This window comes from Chiroxiphia lanceolata, chromosome 10 (assembly GCF_009829145.1).
Source record: "Chiroxiphia lanceolata isolate bChiLan1 chromosome 10, bChiLan1.pri, whole genome shotgun sequence".
In the NCBI taxonomy this organism is placed as follows: Eukaryota; Metazoa; Chordata; class Aves; order Passeriformes; family Pipridae; genus Chiroxiphia; species Chiroxiphia lanceolata.
The window spans coordinates 16,872,487-16,885,189 of record NC_045646.1 but is presented as its reverse complement, the minus strand read 5'-3'; the positions used below and the strand labels follow the sequence as shown (position 1 = coordinate 16,885,189).

The following is a 12,703-nucleotide window of genomic DNA, read 5'->3' as shown; positions in this document are numbered from 1 at the left end:
AAGTTCACAAGCTTAGGAGAGCTGTTTCCAACAGTTGTGTTACCTGGTGAACACTTTACTAAACTTACCAGAAAGCTGAGAAGACAGACAATTTTATAACTAAAGAGAAGATGGCAAAGTTTTCCCTGCTTTTAGCAATAGTAGGATCCTTGGACAACACCATTTAGCATTTCATACCTGAGAATGAACTGTACATATACATGAAAGCAGAGGCTGACCCTGTAAACCATGATTCCAGAAGTTTAGCACCTGCCCAGTGTATTATCTGCATACTGCATGTTTATATTTATCTTAGCAGCTGAGAAAAAAAGGAATAGAGGAGAGAAGAGAAAAAAAAAAAAGAATAAACCCACACAAAAGTAAAATGAAGGAGATCATTTATTTGCTGGGATTTGATCCCCAATAGGCAGCAGAATCCAGTTTCCTTGGTCACCAGGTATTCATCACAATATCAAGTATAACAAAGGAAACCTATGAGTTGTGTTGTACATGCCTCATAATTTTTCCATTAAGATCCCAGGCTACGTGGAGTTCATTCTCATGGTTCCCATATTGCCCTATACATTATTTAATACACACCAGTATTTTCAGAGCACAGAGTTGTACTTCACTGTTTTACACTTTCTCCTATATAAACTAAGAGATACATCTCCTGGTTTCCTTGAATGAGGTAGTAGACAGTATGCCATTTTTAAATTGAGTCTTGATATCAAAGAAATCACCACTTAAAATACTACCCCTAATGCTCTACACCTCCTCCATAAACACAGGTTTTTGAAACTCCTACAATAAAATATCGGGTGATGATTATTCGGTAGATTTTGAAACAAGGATCTCCCATATATCTACTGTTGTCTTTTAAACCTACATACAGATCACCTGTCCAGGAACAATTGTTTTTACTGGAACACCAAATTTTCTGCATAAATGGGTGGATGTAAAGCTTTTCTAGTAATCTTTGCTGTACAAGTGTGTCTTGATGTCTTATATTTTCCTGGCAAAAGCAGCACGAGTTATCAATAGTGCAAGCTCTCTAACAAGCAACAGCCCAACTCCCCAGAGATCAAGATATGCAGTGTGCCACCAGCTCCAGGAGAGCCTAGGGACCAGCACCTGCCCACACCTCCTTCTTGCTCCTCTGGCCATGCCCCTCACCTTCCCTGGGCTGGAGCAGCAGTGACATCATCTTTCCCAGGATAGGATTTCTCATGCCACTCAGGGCCATTTTGTCACCCTGCTCCCTAACATAAGCCAGAATCATGTTACTTGCTGTGTACTGTTCAAACAAACATCATTCCTCATATCTCTTCATTTTATACCCTCACTGCTTACCTAAGCCAAAGCTACTGACAATGCAAAACAAGGGGAAAAAAAAGTCCAAGTCTGCAATGCAACATCACAGAATGGATACGTGTTGATATCAGCTTCACAGATGAGGAGAGGGACAATACACGCAGAAATCACTCTCTGTTCTTGGTTTGTTACGTCTATCAAGACAAATTAAAGATCACAACAGTTTAATTTTTAATGCAGTCAGGCCCTTCCCTACCTAGTTGTTTTGTCTCCATTGAAATGTGAAATTTCTCCTCACAAAGCACAAGATTAGAGCATTGCATAAAATTTGCAGCGAAAACTTCAGGAAAGAAAAAACAAGAACAAAAAAATAATAAAATAAAACAAAACAAAAAAAAATAGAAAAAGCCACCATTCTCACATGCCTTCTGCAACATGCCAGGGACCAGAAACAGAAATTTTAAAAAGTCTTCATACTGTAACCACTGGAAAGCGGAGCTGCATCCAGCTTTGGTGCCCTGACCTGGTCTTTTTCTTTCCTTTCTTTTTTTTTTTTTTACTCCTCATTTCTGTCAGAAGTATCCAGCTTTTACTGTTTCCCAACACAATTCAGCATATCTGTTAGGCAGGCTTAGATAACAGATGATGTTCATCCATCCCAGAGTCCAGGCAGCCATGTTTTCAGAGGAAACCCCCTGGGACTCAGTACAGCTGCTCCCTCAAGAAGTACCCTTCTGTTTTCAGTTTCCTTCTCTCTTTCAGCCAGACAGGAAATATCTAATAACAATCCCAAATTCGGAAGTCCCAAAGAAATGTAAAACAGCCTCTAAGGCAAATTTATTAAGAATCTCAGTTAAACACCCAGAGATCCAGAGACACGCTAGTAACACTTGTGAGGAAAGGAATTTCTGATTTTGAGATAGATCTTCGCACTAGCACAAAATTTAGGAAAAATCTTAATGAAAACAGCCACTTTGCAAAATACCAGACAACAAAAATTCAAGGCCAAAACAAAAGCATGAGAGATCAAAGCACATCAAGACGCTATGTGAAATCACAATTAATATTCTTAACACCTTGAGACAGACTCTAAACTTCCACGCTGGACAGAAGGTGAGAGAAATTCTTTCCTATTGCACTTGTGAAAGACTCCATAGATTTCAAGCAACTCACACACACACAGTGCAGCCCTGACTGCACAGTGAGCCAAGAACCTTCTCCTGTTACTATAATACATTGGCTATCACTCCCTTGCCTATCACAGAACTTTGGTGCTCTGACAAGCAGTGCTTAAAACCCACAGATAACCAGCTTGTCCCTGGATGCTCTCCTTTATATTCTCAAAGTTTAAAAGAACCCTCTCTTCACATGGACTTTAAGTCACTGAGCTTTGTGACAAAATCACCAGTACACGTGTGTAAAGAAAGGCAATAGCAAAGGGACTATCAGCACATAAATCTCAGTTCCTTTTGGTTCTATGGAGTTGCTACAGACTTAAAACAGTGCAAGTGAAAACAGAATTGACTACTCTAGAATTATTATTAAGCTAAAGTAGCCATTCCTATTAGTCTCTACTTTCTTTGGAATAAAACAGTACTATTATTTTGAAGTATTTCTATACACAAGTGTTCTTTGCATAGCCAGAATATTTTTTTCTCTGAGAAACCACCATTATAATTTTTGCTTGAATTTTTAATTTTCATGGCTTCTAACATTACCTAAAAAGTTACCTAACACGCAAAACAAAAAGAAAAGCTGCTGGATTTCCTTGGTGGAATACAGAAGCATTGTAATGAAAAGATGATGATCACAGCATCTAAAGGTGTCATGGTAAAAAGGGAAAAAAAGGAACTTAGAAACAAAAGTCAGCAAAAAAAAAAAATAAATCAACAATTACTTCTCAAAATCCTCTGTTATAATGGAACCTCAGTTCTAACCAGTACCAGGTGGGCATTACATGTTGCACCAACTGGCAAAGCTGACACCCAAACATTCACCATGTTACAAAAAAATATTAACATACTGGCTTTCACGTACTTATAAGACATCCAGAAAATGCTACTCTCTCCTGGAAAGAAGTGATAACTTAAAATAAATTTATATTTGTGGGGTTTATTTAATAGAAATAGTTTATGTATATTTATTAATATAAAAAGGAGAAATAAGCAATTACAGCATTTACATAAATTCATATGCCCACAAGCATGTATACAGGTGCTTTTTTAGTATCTTTTTTTTTTATCACTTCCCTCCACCAGCCCCCTCTTATTATATCTGGTCACAAGAGTTTAGTCTGCACTGTATGCTTTCACCCATGCCATATAAGATACCAAGGCCACCAGCCAAATTCCACTCTCAGTTACACAGATTCAACCTTTAACGTCAGAATATTTGCACCAGTGTAAACCAATAATAGATTTTGGCTGCCCTTATAGACCTGATCTTGGCAGGTGGATGGAACAGGATTCAAAAGTTGTATTTATTTACCTCAGGAAACTGGAATTCAAATCCAGCTTAAAAGAGATTTGAAAGAAGTTTTATGGTCCAAAAAGCTAATCTCTAACGGAATTCTCCACAGCATAAAATCACTATAAAGAAGAGTCTTGCACAATTCATTTTTATGTGCTTAATCCCTGCTTAGAAGAGGTCTGGGAACAAACGAGCAGGATACTGCAGGGCAGAGGTAAGGTGCAATTGTAGCAAAGGCACTGGGGCAGGACTTTGGGCCAGCGCTACTTTTTGTCAGGCTGCCTGCTCGTGGAGAGTTGCCATTCCCCTGTGGCTTCTGAGAGCACTGAATTACAGATACAAGGGCTGGGAAAGGGAAGGGAGGTAAAAATAAAGCGCCCTTTGAGACTTTTTAATAAGCCTGACAAAAAAGTCATGCAACTTGGGAAGATGTAAATCACTTCTGAGCTGAAAAGCTTGTTATTTATGCAGTATAGACAGCTATTTCAAAATTGCCAGGGAAGTCATTAGGAATACAGTTTTTAATTCAGTAACAAATGCAATATATGATGTATATAAATAAAATGTATAAAATTGGAGCGAAGACAGATTTTCAATATCAACACACCATTAAATTGCAAGTAACAGACAAGCTCTACATTATCACTAGAAGGTGGGCTGCTTCTTCAAATTAGTACCCCTGGGAAAGAAAATAACACATATTCAAAAAAGAAGCTGCTAACCAGTACACCCTAATGGGCTTAACATCAACCAAGGTAGGATCACTGCAGTGAGGCAGAGTTATGGCATTAGCAGAAACATAACATTACTTCACCAAAACAGATATTTAACACTTGGTAGCCAGGGCTCCCTGTGAAAAATGGCCATGTTAGGCAGAAATAAAAATAAGCTTATGTTTTGGAGTACAAGCAGCAGAGCAGAGGAAGATAGCTGTAGGACAGCACCACAGAAAATGTGGCTAAGAGGAATGTGTGACATTAACGAGCACTTCAGAGCTTTGCTTTGAGTTGCAATTGGCAAGCACACTGTGCTTACAAAAGTTTAGAGTCTGGACTCAAATAAAAAGCTAATTAGTAGTACTTGGGTGGTGACTGTCACCCAGTAAGAAGTGATGCATTGAAATTCAATGTTTAGGTCAAGAGATTCATGTGGATTATGCAGAGTCAATTCTATTGAGAAGGATGGTGTGAAGTTGTTTAAATGAGCTTCTCTGAGACTCCTCCTTCACACTGCGGGTAAAATGTGAAGGCAGGTTTGCCTGGCAAGGTTTTGCACCATGTGAAAGTTATTTAGCTCCTCAGCATCAGGGAACCTTGGTGCAATAAGTCTTCAACTTTTTTCAACAAGTGATCACAATGGAGCTTTTGAATTTATTTCCATAATATTTAGGAAACGCCTGTAGCTTCAAGCCACATAACTTACTAGACCCGGGCAAACAAGAACACTTGACAGCAGAGCCAAGCCAAAGAGCTTAGCTGGGATCAACAAGCTGTTAGAGCTGACTATACACATTTGAAAAAAAATATTACATAAAGTGATATGTATCTAAGGTCACTATGGGAGCCAGGAAGCAGTGCCAAGACATTCTTGCGGGCTTCTCCCTTCCTTGGCTTGCCCTCATTCATGGACAGGGAGCCCAGCTCGGGCCAGGGCTCAGTGAAAGCTTTCACTGACTTACCCACCTCTGATGGCTATCAGGTCATGTTGCAGAGTCACTTATATTTAGATGAACAGGTGGGCAGCCCCTTCCAAATTTAATCAAGTTAACACTTTATATTTCTTCATGGTTTTCATAATTCTAATTAGCTTACTGTTGCAAACTAGGGATGTGCTACTCCAGCCTGTTAGAAGTTACAAATGCTATTTCTCTACAAACGTTAACATTTTTCTTCTCTTTACACAGACAAGTTTCAATGCCCAAATTTGAAAGCACTTGGCTTTTGTAATATCCCACGTGAAGATTTAACAGTGAAAAATGCCTCAAACTCATGTTAAAATTGACCTTAGACAGAGGAGATAAAAGTTTAGCGTTACTTCTGTATACAGATCTATGTCTTAATGCCATAACAGATGCTGTTATTTTCCCACTTCCTACTGGGAATTCAATGGAATCACAAAAGTTCATAGAATTATAGAATGCTTTGGGTTGGACAGGACCTCAAAAGATCATCTTGTTCCAACCCCCTGCCATGGGCAGGCACACCTTTCACTAGACTAAGGTGCTCAAAGCCCCATCCAACCTGGTCTTGAACGCTTCCAGGGATGGAACACCCACAATTACTGTGGGCAACCTGCTCCAGTGCATCACCACCCTCACAGTGAAGGATTTCTTCCTAATATCAAATCTAAATCTACCCTCTGTCAGTTTAAGCCAATTATCCCTTATCCTGTCACTACATGCCGATATGAAATGTCCCTCTCAGCTTTCTTGGAAGACCCTTTAGATCCTGGAAGGTTCTCTAAGGTCACCCCAGAGCCTCATTTTCTCCAGGCTGAACAACTTCAACTCTCCCAGCCTGTCTTTGTAGAATAGGTGCTCCAGCCTTATGACCATTTTCCTGACCCTCCCCTGGTCTCACTCCAACAGGTCTCCATCCTCGTGTTGGGGACCCTAGAGCAGGATGCAGCACTCTGGGTGGGGTCTCACAAGAGCAGAGTAGAGGGGAAGAATCACCCACCTCAATCTGCTGGCCACGCCGCTGTTGATGAAGCCCAGGATGCTTTAGGCTTTCTGGGCTGCAAGCACACATTGCCAGGTCATCTTGACCTTCCCATCAATCAACAGCCTTAAGTTCTTCTCCTCAGGGCTGCTCTCAATCCATGCTCCACCCAGACTCTATTTGTGCTTGGGACTGTCCCAGCCCAGGTGCAGGGCTTGGCACGTTGAACTTCTTGAGGTTTGCACAGGCCCACCTCTCAAGGTCCCACTGGATGGCATCCCTTCCCTCCAGTCTGTTGACCCCTAGAGGCTTGTGTTCAATCCCTAGAAACTTAGAGACACCATGTCTTGCATCAGAGGTCCCAACAAAGCCTAGGGAGCCATCATTGGCCTCCCAGCCCCCTGTATCTGGAGATATGCCCTGGAGACTTCTGCTCATAGCACATGAAGAATTAGAGCAACGTTCTTCAACATATCATGTCACTGGGCTGGCAGAGGCCCAGGACTCTCCACTCCCAGGCTGCCAGCATGACACCTTTCACTAGCAGAGCTCCCCTGACCCACACATCTTTCTCAGATGTCCAGAGCCAGACAGCATAGCCAGAGAGGTGACAGAAACAGTCACCTCACCTGAGTGCATGACAACACACCCACTGGCCAGCTCTGCTTGACAACATAGTTCAGTCCTGGTTTCTGTTAGTGCAGTCCAACACTGGGGGTAAATATTTACCTCATCCTAATTATTGGAAAAGATAAATGGAGAGAAAAATGAAGGTGGATGAGCCTTTTCATGTTAAACCAGCTGGACATCCTACTCCCTCTGGCACACTACTTATTTCTTTCTTTCTACTTCTACAGAAAGCAGAACTAGCTTTCTGGTCTCAGGGATTTTTTATACTGACCCCATCTCAGGCTCATTGCAGTAAGTTACAAGGGTATCAAAGGTGTGTATGCCCCGTGGGAACTCCAAAGTCTAACTGATGACTACTAACATTTCCCCTCTGCGTTTGAAAATCTAAGAGATATGATCATCCTGAAGTGTTGATGGAAAACCGCAGGTGACAGTCTCCATTTTCACTCACGTTTTATGATAATTTAAAATAACATAGTGGTAGTAAATGTGTTCACAAAATGACATGATGAGGGGGCAACTCGTCCCATCGCCCTGATGACAGGTAGGGTTAATGTCAGCAATGTAAAGGATAATTTATCTTCTCTGTCAGTGCAGCTGCTTCACATAATTTTATCCTAATAGTGAATATCACATATCTTTGCCAAGTTAATTTAAAGGAGTAGAAACAGAACACTGCATTCAGATGTAGTTTACTGTGATCACTTCCATTCTCAATGTAATGAATTCTCCAAATTGGTGAATTTATAAGCTTTCTGCTGCAGTTTTATTCCTATGAATGTCTGAATAAAGTTGGTAAATTTATTGTCTCTACTGACAGGAGCCTCCTCTGGGCATTCTAATAAAAGATGTGGCCTTTGGAAATCAGGATAAAGAATCTAAGTTTTGTTTGAAGTCTTTGCAAATATTTTTAAAGCAACACCCACATGGCATTCAGCTTGTTCATTGAGAGATAAGACCTTTGGAAATCTACTCTTGCTGGATAAGGAGATGGACAGTAATGGAGCCAGTGACACTGACTTTCTAGCATGAGAAAGAACAACCTCTAACTGCTCCCACCATCTGGATAGAACTTTTCCCCTACAGGCAGAAAGTTGCTCCTTTATAAACAGCTCCACGAGAGGTCAAGGTGACTCATCCTTCTTTTTGTCTTACAGGCATTTATTGTTTAAGAGAAAGTTGTTACAGAAAAGGTAGAGTCCTTGGAAAGAGCCTCTGAGATGCAAAGTTGATAGACCATCCCCAGAGAAGCTGGAAGAAGCTGCAGGATCCCTGATGACTGCTGCTGTTTTGCAGAAAGGGACATACTGAGGATCCCAATCCCCACGTTCTCTGGGCCATCCACAAAGCTGATTGCGTTTCATTTAGCAGGAGCATATTTGTTTTTTGTTGTATAATTTTGCAAAGTCCTGTGGCTAAAGTAATATATATATATATATATAAATAAACCTTTATGAATGCAGAGTACAAAAAAAGTTTAGAAAGATCCAGAGGTGAGGGAATGTAAGGGAGCAGAAGCTAATGAGGATTTAACCTCTGTAGCTCCAATAGTTCTGCCACAGAACTGCAGAAGTAGATGAGAAAGCAAGAAATTAAAACCAAGGGTTCAGAAATAGAGCAACATGGAAAAAGGCACCAAATGCAAATCTATCACCCACTGGGTGGCCTGGATCCAACTTCATGGAAAGTGGCAATCAATCAGCTTCTGACAGTGGTGTTTAATGTTACTTAGCTAAGTGGCAGATTCATAAGCAAAACTGGCTTACTGAGAAAGTGACAAACTCAAACTTTGAAGACATTAATTAGGAACAAATCTGAGAAGCATTTTCAGGGGAGGTCATGTTCAAAGTTGCAGCGTTGGGCATTGCTCCTGCAGGATTTAACACTGAGCCCACGAGGAATGGTGTAGACTTTAACAAGTTTTTCCATGGGTATGTACAGGTGCTGATGGGTCCAGGTCCCAGTGCAGACGTGAAACTGTGCTCCCAGTGTGAGATTACTTCAACAGCTGAATATAATCATAGTCAATTTTGCAAAGTTACTTTGCCAAAACGTGAAATTTTCACAGCCAAAGAGCACAAGATTAGCTAGCACCAGGATGTAAAAGTGGCCTGACTAGCTCTGTAGTTTCACAAGTAGTTTAATGTGCAGAAACGAGTAAAAAAAAAAAGATCAAAAAATAAAAGCATATGCAGGTATATGTCTCCTGTTACTGAGAGTGGGAGGTAATGCAAACAGGAAGTTTGAACTGATGGAGAGAACTGCCAGATATACAAGGGAGACCAATTAAATGCTTGTAGTAAGGCTACTGCAAAATGCCAGACTCAGGAAACTGAAAAAGTTCTTAAGGAAATACCTGGGCAGGTCATTTGGCCTTTTAGAAGCAATTCACAACAGTAAAACCTGTTAAATATATCCAAGGGTGTGTTAAGATGACAGACTTTTTCCCCTCAATTTCCCAGAACCTTTTAACAATTCAGATTTCATCTAGCAAGTGTCTGCTACAGCTAATATTCCCAGGTATTGCCAGAGCTAATCTACTTTTTTTTTTTTAACACACATACTAGGGAATCCATTTTTATTCCTCATCAGAGGCCATGTTTTAAAAATTTTCTGGTCTGGAAGGTAGTCTTTGCATAGAAAAATCCCATTCTTCTACCTAGACATGCACTCTGATCATTTCTACAACAAATAACCTCAAGCAAACCTGTGTTTTAGAGCAATGTCATGTTCTGGGTTGGAAGAAGGGTTTCCTACACTCTACTGGTATCTGTAGATACAGGATTCTGAGACAGCCATACAGGAATGACTTTGACTTATCTGAGGCAAATATCACCAGACCCTCACACGGTTGGGGACATGATCTCATGTAAGACTACACCAAGGAACAGGAGATATGAGAGGGGTACAAATATGAGTGAGTTATATAGGTTCTTTTGCTCACATCTCATGGCAATTGAGGTGTACCTATTTTTTGCTATATACAGAGTAACCAGGAGAACACTCAGACCGAGGCATAATTAGGAATTATGAAGCTAGAGCTATTACATAAACACAGTACCCATTATCCCTTTAAATATGATGAAATCTCATTTTTGATGGCTACAAGTTTATTAGGTGTGAAGATGATGCTTCTGCAGGCACATTGTTCTACACTCATGTTCACTCAGAATCATTGGGCATTTCTAAAATCGGACTCTACTCAGAAACATGCTGGTACTCAGTTGGATGTTGTTAATATTTAGATGGCTCCCTCCACAAGAGTATTATAGCACCTGGCAAACATTAATCACAGCACCCTGTGTAATTGTAAACACATTGTAGCTAAGGAAAGGGAGCAGAAGCAGCCCTCATCCAACCAGGAAATCCACACTGGAGAGGTAAATTGATCCAGGGTATCTCAGATCTTCAGCTAGTTCTTAAACAATAGATTATACACCTCCTAAGCTCTTGTGTAAACCATGATATTTTTCAATATTGCTGAAAGTAATTTGTTAACTTCACATGCAACAAGAATATATTGCAATGCTTTCATATGTAGAGCAAACATCAGGCTTTCAGAGAAAAACATGCAAAAGTGAAAATTATTTTCTCAAAACAAAGTACGACACATTAGGAATTCTCCTGGACAATGACAATATGCCACTGCTTCTCTTCCAAAAAACACCACTTAGGTGAAATAAGAGGAAAAAAGTGTCTAACTATCAAAAAGCAGAAGTCAAATGTTTGTCAGAAACCATCAGAACTGAAACATTATAGAAATTCTGCTGATGAACAAAACAGGATGTTGATCAAGCAGTTTTGCTTCTCAATTTGATAACGATAGAATACTTTATCCCACACACACACACAAAAAAGGTGTCTACTTTCATAACTGGCAGCTTTTGGCCCATACATCAGGGCAGTAAAGAGATGGCTACCTCTCAAAGTCATTATAGAAGGTAGCAATATCTGCAGCACTTGAGATTTAGTTTTATCCATGGCAGAAACCAAGGACAGTACACGTATGAAGCAAGTGGTGATAGTCAGGAATTAAGAAATTAAATACAGTTCACAAAGCAGTTTATAAAAAATAGAGACAAAGCAAGAAATAAAAGCAATTTGAACAAGGAAGTGAAGGTAGTGCACAAAGCAGTCTGCAATCTCACAGGGGAAATACATTTGGCCAGACTTGCTGGAACGCACACGGGGTAACACCATTACTTGAAAACTGCATATGAGCTACCAGTGTCACCCTTGTAAAAGAGAAGCTGCTAAAAAATGAGAATTGCAGCTGAATCAAATGCAGCCATACTATAAACACTGCATTTTAGCAAAGCCAGACATAGATGTGTCTGGAGACTCAAAGGAAAAATTAATCTAGTAAACAGCAGAGACAAAAATTTCAAGTATTTGTTACGTTATTCCTTTGTTAGTAAGGACTCTAGACCAAACAAAACCCAGTATCACAAAGGCAGCTTTAGAAAGATATACCTGAAACAGACAGAACAGAATTCAACATAAATCTATGATAACCAGGTAAAACAAATCTTGAGGTCACTTATATATAGTCACTTCTTTCTGCTGTTTGTGACAAAGGAAAAAGAAACTTTTTTACTGAGTTTGTACTACAGGTTTTCTACACCTGCTTTCCTACGCAGGCAACAGAAGGAAAAGTTTCCAGTCTCTTCCTGTTCTACCCAAACCAGAAAATATTACAGATATAGTTCCCTCTTACCTTTTGAACTTCAGTTTGAACCTGTTTGACATTGATATTTCCAACCACAGACTGTTTTCTGGTTTTTATGGAAGGTCACAAATAATCTTCAGTCTCACTGCTCACACAGAAAACAACTTCAAGAAGCAAAGACTGCTGCCTGTAGGGAGTCTAGGATGGGCTCTTTCCACTGTTTTGCTCAAAAGGCTGCTGGGTCACCAAGGCAGAAAAATGTGGTTCTCCTCCATCTCCCAGAAAAGAATTCCCAGCACACAGAAATAATTTAAGACTATTTCAGAGCACAAAGAAGAAAATTCTGATTTACTAGAGATGTCTACACCCGCAACTAATCTTATTCCGTTAAGGTAAAAATCTATGTGCCTAATTTAAGCCTTTCTTTCATACTTTATAAATCCATAGCAAGTCCAAGAGGGGAAAAATATCAGGATATACACTCATTCTAATGAATAAAATCAGATTTTACCACTTCAAAATGCGTTCTCTCAGATGCATCACATTTGCTTTAACATTCCTGTAGGAATGCTAAGAGACCAGTTGTTGTGGGCTTTTAAAGCTAATATCATATTAGTTTTGGTTGATGAATAATATGAACTGACAGACTGCACACAAGATGTCGATAAGCAAAATGAATATTTAGAGTGAAAAGGTATCTGAACTTTGTAATGTGGCCTCAGGAGTTACATACCAAACCTTACATATTCATGAAAATAATTACTGGACGAGGCAAAAAAAAAAAAATCACCTTAACAGCACATTTCAAAGGAGATATGCTAATAAGTTTGCTGTGATAGACAGGGGATAACTATGGTCTTAGTTGGAAGTCATGTTTTCTTTTCCATCCTTTTAATAATACGTTTAAACTCTAAGATCCTATGACAAAAAATGCTACTTCTCCACAGAAGGAGCACAATCATCACAAGCTGCCTAAAAGCAG

The 12,703-nt window shown here is 39.8% G+C and overlaps 1 long non-coding RNA gene across 1 annotated transcript in view; it reads right to left on the bottom strand.

Annotated features, from left to right (window-relative positions):
- Positions 1-12,703, bottom strand: part of LOC116791616 — a 194,969-nt gene that overhangs the window by 77,727 nt on the left and 104,539 nt on the right. Inside the window, exon 6 of the long non-coding RNA XR_004358793.1 lies at positions 11,770-12,037. This is a non-coding gene — a long non-coding RNA (uncharacterized LOC116791616). The remainder of the gene's footprint in view (positions 1-11,769; positions 12,038-12,703) is intronic.